Below are 8,027 nucleotides of genomic sequence, written 5' to 3' on the forward strand. Positions count from 1 at the left end.
CTTTGAAGATGTTAATAGTTAATATTTACCAACTTGTAGTTGCTTGGAAATAGTTGCCAATAAATGGTCACACATGTGCACATAATCCAACCCTTAATTTCACAGCCACTGCCCTACTAGTAATCTGGGTTTTATATTTGCTGCTTAGAATTGCATCTGAAAAAAGTACAATGACAATTTTATGATTGATCATAACTTGTTTATCTTGTAGATTCATTCTGTACATCATTTAAACCAAAATCACTATCCTTCCCTTTCTCTGGATGACTCTATCATAAAATGTATTGCATCAACAAGCAAATAGTTTCCACCAGCAGCTATAAGCAGCTTACCAAAATCCTAGCTTTTCCCTCCTCACTGTGTATTACGGTATCCCCGGGACTTAACATTTTGCCTGCACAAGACAACTTAATTCATCTTCACAAATGGCCCCAAATCTCTTTACTACAAATTCTTCAGAGTCTTATAGAACATAGAAACATAGAAAATAGGTGCAGGAGTAGGCCATTCGGCCCTTCGAGCCTGCACCGCCATTCAATATGATCATGGCTGATCATCCAACTCAGTATCCTGTACCTGCCTTCTCTCCATACCGCATGATCCCTTTAGCCACAAGGGCCACATCTAACTCCCTCTTAAATATAGCCAATGAACTGGCCTCAACTAACTTCTGTGGCAGAGAATTCCAGAGATTCACCACTCTCTGTGTGAAAAATGTTTTCCTCATCTCGGTCCAAAAAGATTTCCCCCTTATCCTTAAACTGTGACCCCTTGTTCTGGACTTCCCCAACATCGGGAACAATCTTCCTGCATCTAGCCTGTCCAACTCCTTAAGAATTTTGTAAGTTTCTATAAGATCCCCCCTCAATCTCCTAAATTCTAGTGAGTATAAACCAAGTCTATCCAGTCTTTCTTCATATGAAAGTCCTGACATCCCAGGAATCAGTCTGGTGAACCTTCTCTGCACTCCCTCTATGGCAATAATGTCCTTCCTCAGATTTGGAGACCAAAACTGTATGCAATACTTCAGGTGTGGTCTCACCAAGACCCTGTACAACTGCAGTAGAACCTCCCTGCTCCTATACTCAAATCATTTTGCTATGAAAGCTAACATACCATTCGCTTTTTTCACTGCCTGCTGCACCTGCATGCCTACTTTCAATGACTGGTGTACCATGACACCCAGGTCTCGTTGCATCTCCCCTTTTCCTAATCGGCCACCATTCAGATAATAGTCTGCTTTCCTGTTTTTGCCACTAAAGTGGATAACCTCACATGTATCCACATTATACTGCATCTGCCATGCAATTGCCCATTTACCCAGCCTATCCAAGTCACCTTGCAGCCTCCTAGCATCCTCCTCACAGCTAACACTGCCCCCCAGCTTTGTTTCATCCGCAAACTTGGAGATGTTATATTCAATTCCTTCTTCCAAATCATAAATATATATTGTAAATAGCTGGGGTCCCAGCACTGAGCCTTGCGGTACCCCACTAGTCACTGCCTGCCATTGTGAAAAGGACCCGTTTACTCCTACTCTTTGCTTCCGGACTGACAGCCAGTTCTCTATCCACATCAATACTGAACCCCCAATACCGTGTGCTTTAAGTTTGTATACTAATCTCTTATGTGGGACCTTGTCGAAAGCCTTCTGAAAGTCCAGATATAACACATCCACTGGTTCTCCCTTATCCACTCTACTAGTTACATCCTCGAAAATTTCTATAAGATTCGTCAGACATGATTTACCTTTCATAAATCCATGCTGACTTTGTCCAATGATTTCACCACTTTCCAAATCTGCTGCTATCCCATCTTTTATAACTGATTCTAGCAGTTTCCCCACTACTGATGTTAGGCTAACTGGTCTGTAATTCCCCGTTGTCTGTCTCCCTCCCTTTTTAAAAAGTGGGGTTACATTAGCTACCCTCCAATCCTCAGGAACTACTCCAGAATCTAAAGAGTTTTGAAAAATTATCACTAATGCATCCACTATTTCTGGGGCTACTTCCTTAAGTACTCTGGGATGCAGCCTATCTGGCCCTGGGGATTTATCGGCCTTTATTCAGGACCCTTGTTTCTGAATTAATAATGTCACTCTCCATCCTAATGAAGAACTCAACCATATTGTGGTCACTCTTGCCCAAGGGGCCACGCACAACAAGACTGCTAACTACCCCTTCCTCATTACTCAATACCCAGTCTAGAATAGCCTGCTCTCTCGTTGGTTCCTCTACATGTTGGTTTAGAAAACTATCCCGCATACATTCCAAGAAATCCTCTTCCTCAGCACCCTTGCCAATTTGATTCGCCCAATCTATATGTAGATTGAAGTCACCCATTATAACTGTTTTACCTTTGTTGCACGCATTTCTAATTTCCTGTTTGATGCCATCCCCAACTCCACTACTACTGTTAGGTGGCCTGTACACAACTCCCACTAGCGTTTTCTGCCCCATAGTGTTTCGCAGCTCTACCCATATCGATTCCACATCCTCCAAGCTAATGTCCTTCCTTTCTATTGCGTTAATCTCCTCTCTAACCAGCAACGCTACCCCACCTCCTTTTCCTTTCTGTCTATCCATCCTGAATATTGAATATCCCTGGATGTTCAGCTCCCAGCCTTGGCCACCCTGGAGCCATATCTCCGTGATCCCAACTATATCATAGTCATTAATAGCTATCTGCACATTCAACTCATCTACCTTATTACGAATGCTCCTTGCATTGAGACATAAAGCCTTCAGGCTTGTATTTACAACACTCTTACCCCTTATACAATTATGTTGAAAAGTGTCCCTTTTTGATTTTTGCCCTGGATTTGTCTGCCTGCCACTTTTACTTTTCACCTTGCTACCTATTGCTGCTACCCTCATTTTACACCCCTCTGTCTCTCCGCTCACACATTTAAGAAACCCTTTCCCTTTAACTCCATCCTCGACTATCCCATTTGACACCCCACCCCCCTTATTCAGTTTAAAACCACCCGTGTAGCAGTGGCAAACCTGCCTGCCAGAATGCTGGTCCCCCACCTGTTAAGATGCAATCCGACCCTTTTGTACAGTTCCCCCTTACTCCAAAACAAATCCTAGTGATCTTAGAATCTAAATCCCTGCCCCGTGCACCAGTTCCTCAGCCACACGTTCAGGTCCCGTATCTCCCTGTTCCTGCTCTCGCCAGCACGAGGATCTGGAAGCAAACCGGAGATAACAATCCTGGAGGTCCTGATTTTCAGCATTTTTCCGAGCTCTCTAAAGTCACGCTGCAGAATATTCATCGCCTTCTTTCCGACATCGTTTGTGCCGACATGCACTACCACTTCCGGTTGTTCACCTTCGCCCTTGAGGATTTTCTGCACTCTGTCCGTGACATCCTGGATCCTGGCACCAGGAAGGTACAAGACTTACTTAAAGCAGTACTTTTTTTTGAGAAAGTGATAGGCTGGAGTGCAGTGGGAATGGGGTGGGGATTGGGGAATGTTGGGAAACAACTAATTCATAGAAAATGTATTAGCAAAGAACTGGCTGGTTTATAAAAGAAAGTCACAAACTTCGAGAGACATATTGTGTCACAAAATGATCCAAAACCTCACTTAGTCATATTCTCCAATGATGCTGTGTGGTCCACTGTGTTACGCCAGCATTTTGTGGCTTTCTAATTTATAGAAAAAGAATTTGTCTTATAAAAAGTGAGAGAGTGTCAAATAATAGTAATATTAAACGAGAACTTACCAGTTTGAAGTTTGATCTTTATTTTATGAGGAGCTACGATGAGGGATTACGTGAAGACCCCGCCAGCACGCATGCGTGACATTCTTCAATGCAGCGGTGTGGAATCACAGAAATAGTAATTGAAATAAACATAGTAAAGATAAGAAGAACTAGGATACCAGTTGACCGGGAACGGAGGGCACGTAATCCCTCATTGTAACTCCTCATAAAATAAAGATCAAACTTCAAACTGGTAAGTTCTCGTTTAATCTTACTATTTTACTTCGGAGTCACGTGAGTGACTACGTGAAGATTTTAAAGCTCTGTGATTTCAAGCCGTGTAACAGTACATGCTTCACTCACTGCCGAAGTCATCCAAGGGAGGAAGTATGTTATCGTAATTAAACATGAAACCATTTTTTAAAAACAATAACAATATTTATTTTTAAACAAAGAAAATAACGTTCCCCCGGGCTTAAATTATATATTTGCAGAACTTAAAATCCTTTCTGCAAATAATGCAGGTTTGGCAATCGGCTTGTTATAAAATATTTGGAAAGTCCTTTCCGTGGACCATCCCGCTGTTGTCAGGATATGGTCCATTGATACCTCCATATTCCTGGTCGCCAATGTTGCTGCTGCCCTGGTGGAGTGAGATTTTAAAATGTCAGTACCCACCCCAGCAGCTCCCAATACCTGTCTGAGCCATCTTGAGATGGTTTGTACCGACACCCGAACATATGGCTTTTTGAAGCTGACCCATAGTGCCTTTTCGCTCCCTCTGAATGCTTTAGTTGTGCTAAGGTATAGCAGCAGATGTGACATGACACATAAACGGGGGTCAGGTGGGTACGCCCGGAATTCCATCGTCAGTCTTGAAGTTCCCGGTCTGCTCTGCTTGACCATCTCCCAGATTTTGAATGTAATTTGGTCAGCTATTGTGACCATATTGTCCAGTCTTAGATAGTGTAGGGACTGGACCCTTTGGGCTGAGACCAAAGCCATCAGCATTACAGTTTTCAGAGTGAGCTGTTCCAGAGTCAGGGATCTGGCTGGTGACCAACCCCTTAATAATGACAGGATGATGTCCCAGATCTGGGTGTACCTTGGTCTAGGGGGATTGGTATTAAAAATACCTTTCATAAGTTTGGCCACCAGTGGATATGATCCTATGGACTGCTGTCCTGGTGCCTGCCATAGATAGGCTGACAGAGCACTCCTAGCAATATTAATTGTGCTGTAACTCAGCCCTTCATCGAAGTGAAGGCTGGATAGGAACTCCAGGACGTTCGTTATTGTAGCTGTTCTATATGTTACCCCAGTCCTCGAGCAGTACACTTCCCACTTCCGGATGCTGGAGAGATACTGTTTCTTGGTAAGCTGCCGTCATCATGTCCATGGTCCTGTTTGATTGTCCCAGATCCAATAGTGGCCTTTTTAAATTCTGCAACCCAACAGATTTATCCTGTCATGGCACAGATGACTTTCACCCATGACAGGGTGGACCAACAGATCTGGTCTTCTGGGAATGGTCATGAGTGGTTCAGTGACCATGTCAAGGACCACAGGGAACCATGGCTGTGTAGGCCAGTCGGGTACTACCAAAATACCTGAAGCAGAGTCCATTTGTATTTTGCGTAGGACCCGACTGATGAGGCAGAAGGGGGGAAAGGCATAGACAAAACAAATTTCCCCAATTCAGCGAGAACGCGTCCATCGCTGCTGCCTCAGGGTCTGGTTCCCAAGCGACATATGTTGATAACTGGTGATCCAGTCGGGATACGAAGAGATCGATATCAGGTGTTCCATATCGCTTTGTAATTTCAGCAAATACTTTGGGGTTCAACATCCATTCGGTGTTGTCATTGAATTTTCATGATCTGGTGTCTGCCACTGTATTGAGCTTACCTGGTAGGTAAGTTGCTGATAGCCAAATATGTCTGTCGACACACCATTGCCAGATTGTGTTGACCAGATTGTCACACGATATCGATTTTATTCCGCCCATATGGTTAATATAAGCCACCACTGTGGTATTGTCAATTTGTAGGCGGACATGCAAATGGTGCATAGCTGAACAGTAAGCTTTTAGCCCATAAAATGCACCCAACATTTCTAAATAATTTATACCCAGTGTCTGTAGTAGTGATGATTCTTGTATGTTCCATCTACCACCAGTACTAGATATAGTGTTAGTCGCTCCCCAGCCTTGAGCACTGGCATCCGTTTGTATCGTGATTGCTGGGTTATTGATAATGATAATAATAATAATAATAATAATAATAATAATAATAAGAGCTTTATTTATATAGCACATTTTAAGTCAACTTGCATTGACACCAAAGTGCTTTACATAAATTAAATAATAAATTTACATACAAACCATAGAAAAAGGTTAAAATTAAATAAAGAAAGAAAATGGACACAACACATTATAGAGTTCAACACAAACGTCCCCCCACAGCAGAATCAACATTTTCCACTGTGGGGAAAGGCAGCAGAAAGTTAAGTCCTCTTCCTCTGAAACACCCGAGGTCGGGGCCCATTTGTGGCCTTGCAGCCAGTCCGATGTTTTCAGGGCCCTCTTGCCGTGAAGATGGAACACTGGCGTCGGGTGAAACAATTCCTCAGCGGCTTGGAAAGTCTGGAGCGGCTGCCTCCTCCCCGGAGACCGGAGAACTCGTAGACTTCAGGCCGCGCCGGTTGGAGCTCCGACCCCGGCGAACTCGATCCCTGGCTCCGCGGCGCTCCAAATCCAGCGCCGCCCGCGGCCGGACGCCCGCAGCCACAACTCCGCGATGTTTGGATCGACGGCCACAGCGCTCCGGAGCTTACCGTACGGCGACCCGGTAAGGCATCGCCCGCTCCGTGGTTCCGCTCCGTGATGGTGTCCTTGCGCTGTGCCGCCGCCGAAGCTGTAGTCCCGGCCGGTCCCGACAGGAAACGCCGCTCCAGTCTCGATGGTAGGCCACGAGGACGGGGCGAAGAAGCAGCTCGGAGGGATGCTGCCTCTCCGACCAGGTAGGGGACTAAGAATTAAAGTTTCCCCCTTCCCCCCCCCCACCCACCACATAAAAGACCTCCACTAACATTTTGGACAGGACTTAAAATAAAAAAAAGGTGAAGAGACGGACTGCGGGCAGGCTGCCATACACAGACGGCGCCCACTCCCGCACATCCGCCATCTTGGATGATGGGGCTGGAACTATGCCAAATGTTTACTCTCCACCATTGTAACTCCAAAATTGCTTTAGCTGGTAATTTCATGGGTCGATCAAAATTACCTGCATGTTGTTTTAGTGCTTGCACCTTTGCTCTTTGTAAGTTTTGGTAATGCAAAGGTCCAAGCTGAGTAGCTGGAAATGCTGCAACTAATTTCCCAATTACTCTTGCCACCTGTCGAATAGTTGGTTGATTGGTAACCATCAATTTGTTGCAGGCTTACACCAATTCTGCTGCTTTTTCTTTTGGCAACGTTACTGACATGTGGACTGAGTTAATTGTGAATCCCAGATAGTCCATAGTTGTGGATGGTGTCAACTTAGATTTATCTGGATGTATAGCAAACCCCAGAGTTTCAAACAAATGTTTGGTAGCTAATACTGCTGATTTAGCTAATTCCAGGGTTTTGCCCACTATCAAAATATCATGACAATATGTTTTTGTTTTCTTAGTATTGCCAAGGCCGGATTTAATATCTTGGTATATAGTCTAGGGGCTGATGTTAGCCCATTTGGCAACGCTTTATACAGCCATAGTTGCCCCATCCAGTTAAACTTTAGGTATCTACGATGATCCTTATGAATGGGTACTGAATAGTATGCATCTTTTCAATCGATGCATGCCATGAAGTATCCCCTGGAAATAAATTGTTTGGCAGTAACAAATGTTTCCATTTTGAAATGTATATACTTGACAAAAGTATTCAGTGTCGTCAAGTCAATGATGATGCGACATCCACCATCTTTCTTGGTTTTTGTTAAGATATTTGATACAAATTCCAAAGAGTCATGTTCCGTTTTTTCTATGACTCCTTTTGTATGTAATCTCACCAGTTCTGCCTGCCCTGCACCTTTTATGTTCTGGAAGGAACCAGACCCACCTACCTCCATGGTTACCGGTAGAGTGTTCATTTACTGGGTTTCTGTTTCTTCGTCGGTCGAGGTGTTGCTGTGTGAGGTTGGCGCATCTTCCATGGGGTCCGCTCTGGGCCCTGGCCTAAAAAAGACCTCCGGGGATGATATGCGGGCCCCATGCTTTCACCAGCACCATGATGTTGACGCCTGCTGGTGGATGCATAGGGGTTCTGCCGCCTGG

Source organism: Amblyraja radiata, chromosome 4, assembly GCF_010909765.2.
Source record: "Amblyraja radiata isolate CabotCenter1 chromosome 4, sAmbRad1.1.pri, whole genome shotgun sequence".
NCBI classification, from domain to species: domain Eukaryota; kingdom Metazoa; phylum Chordata; class Chondrichthyes; order Rajiformes; family Rajidae; genus Amblyraja; species Amblyraja radiata.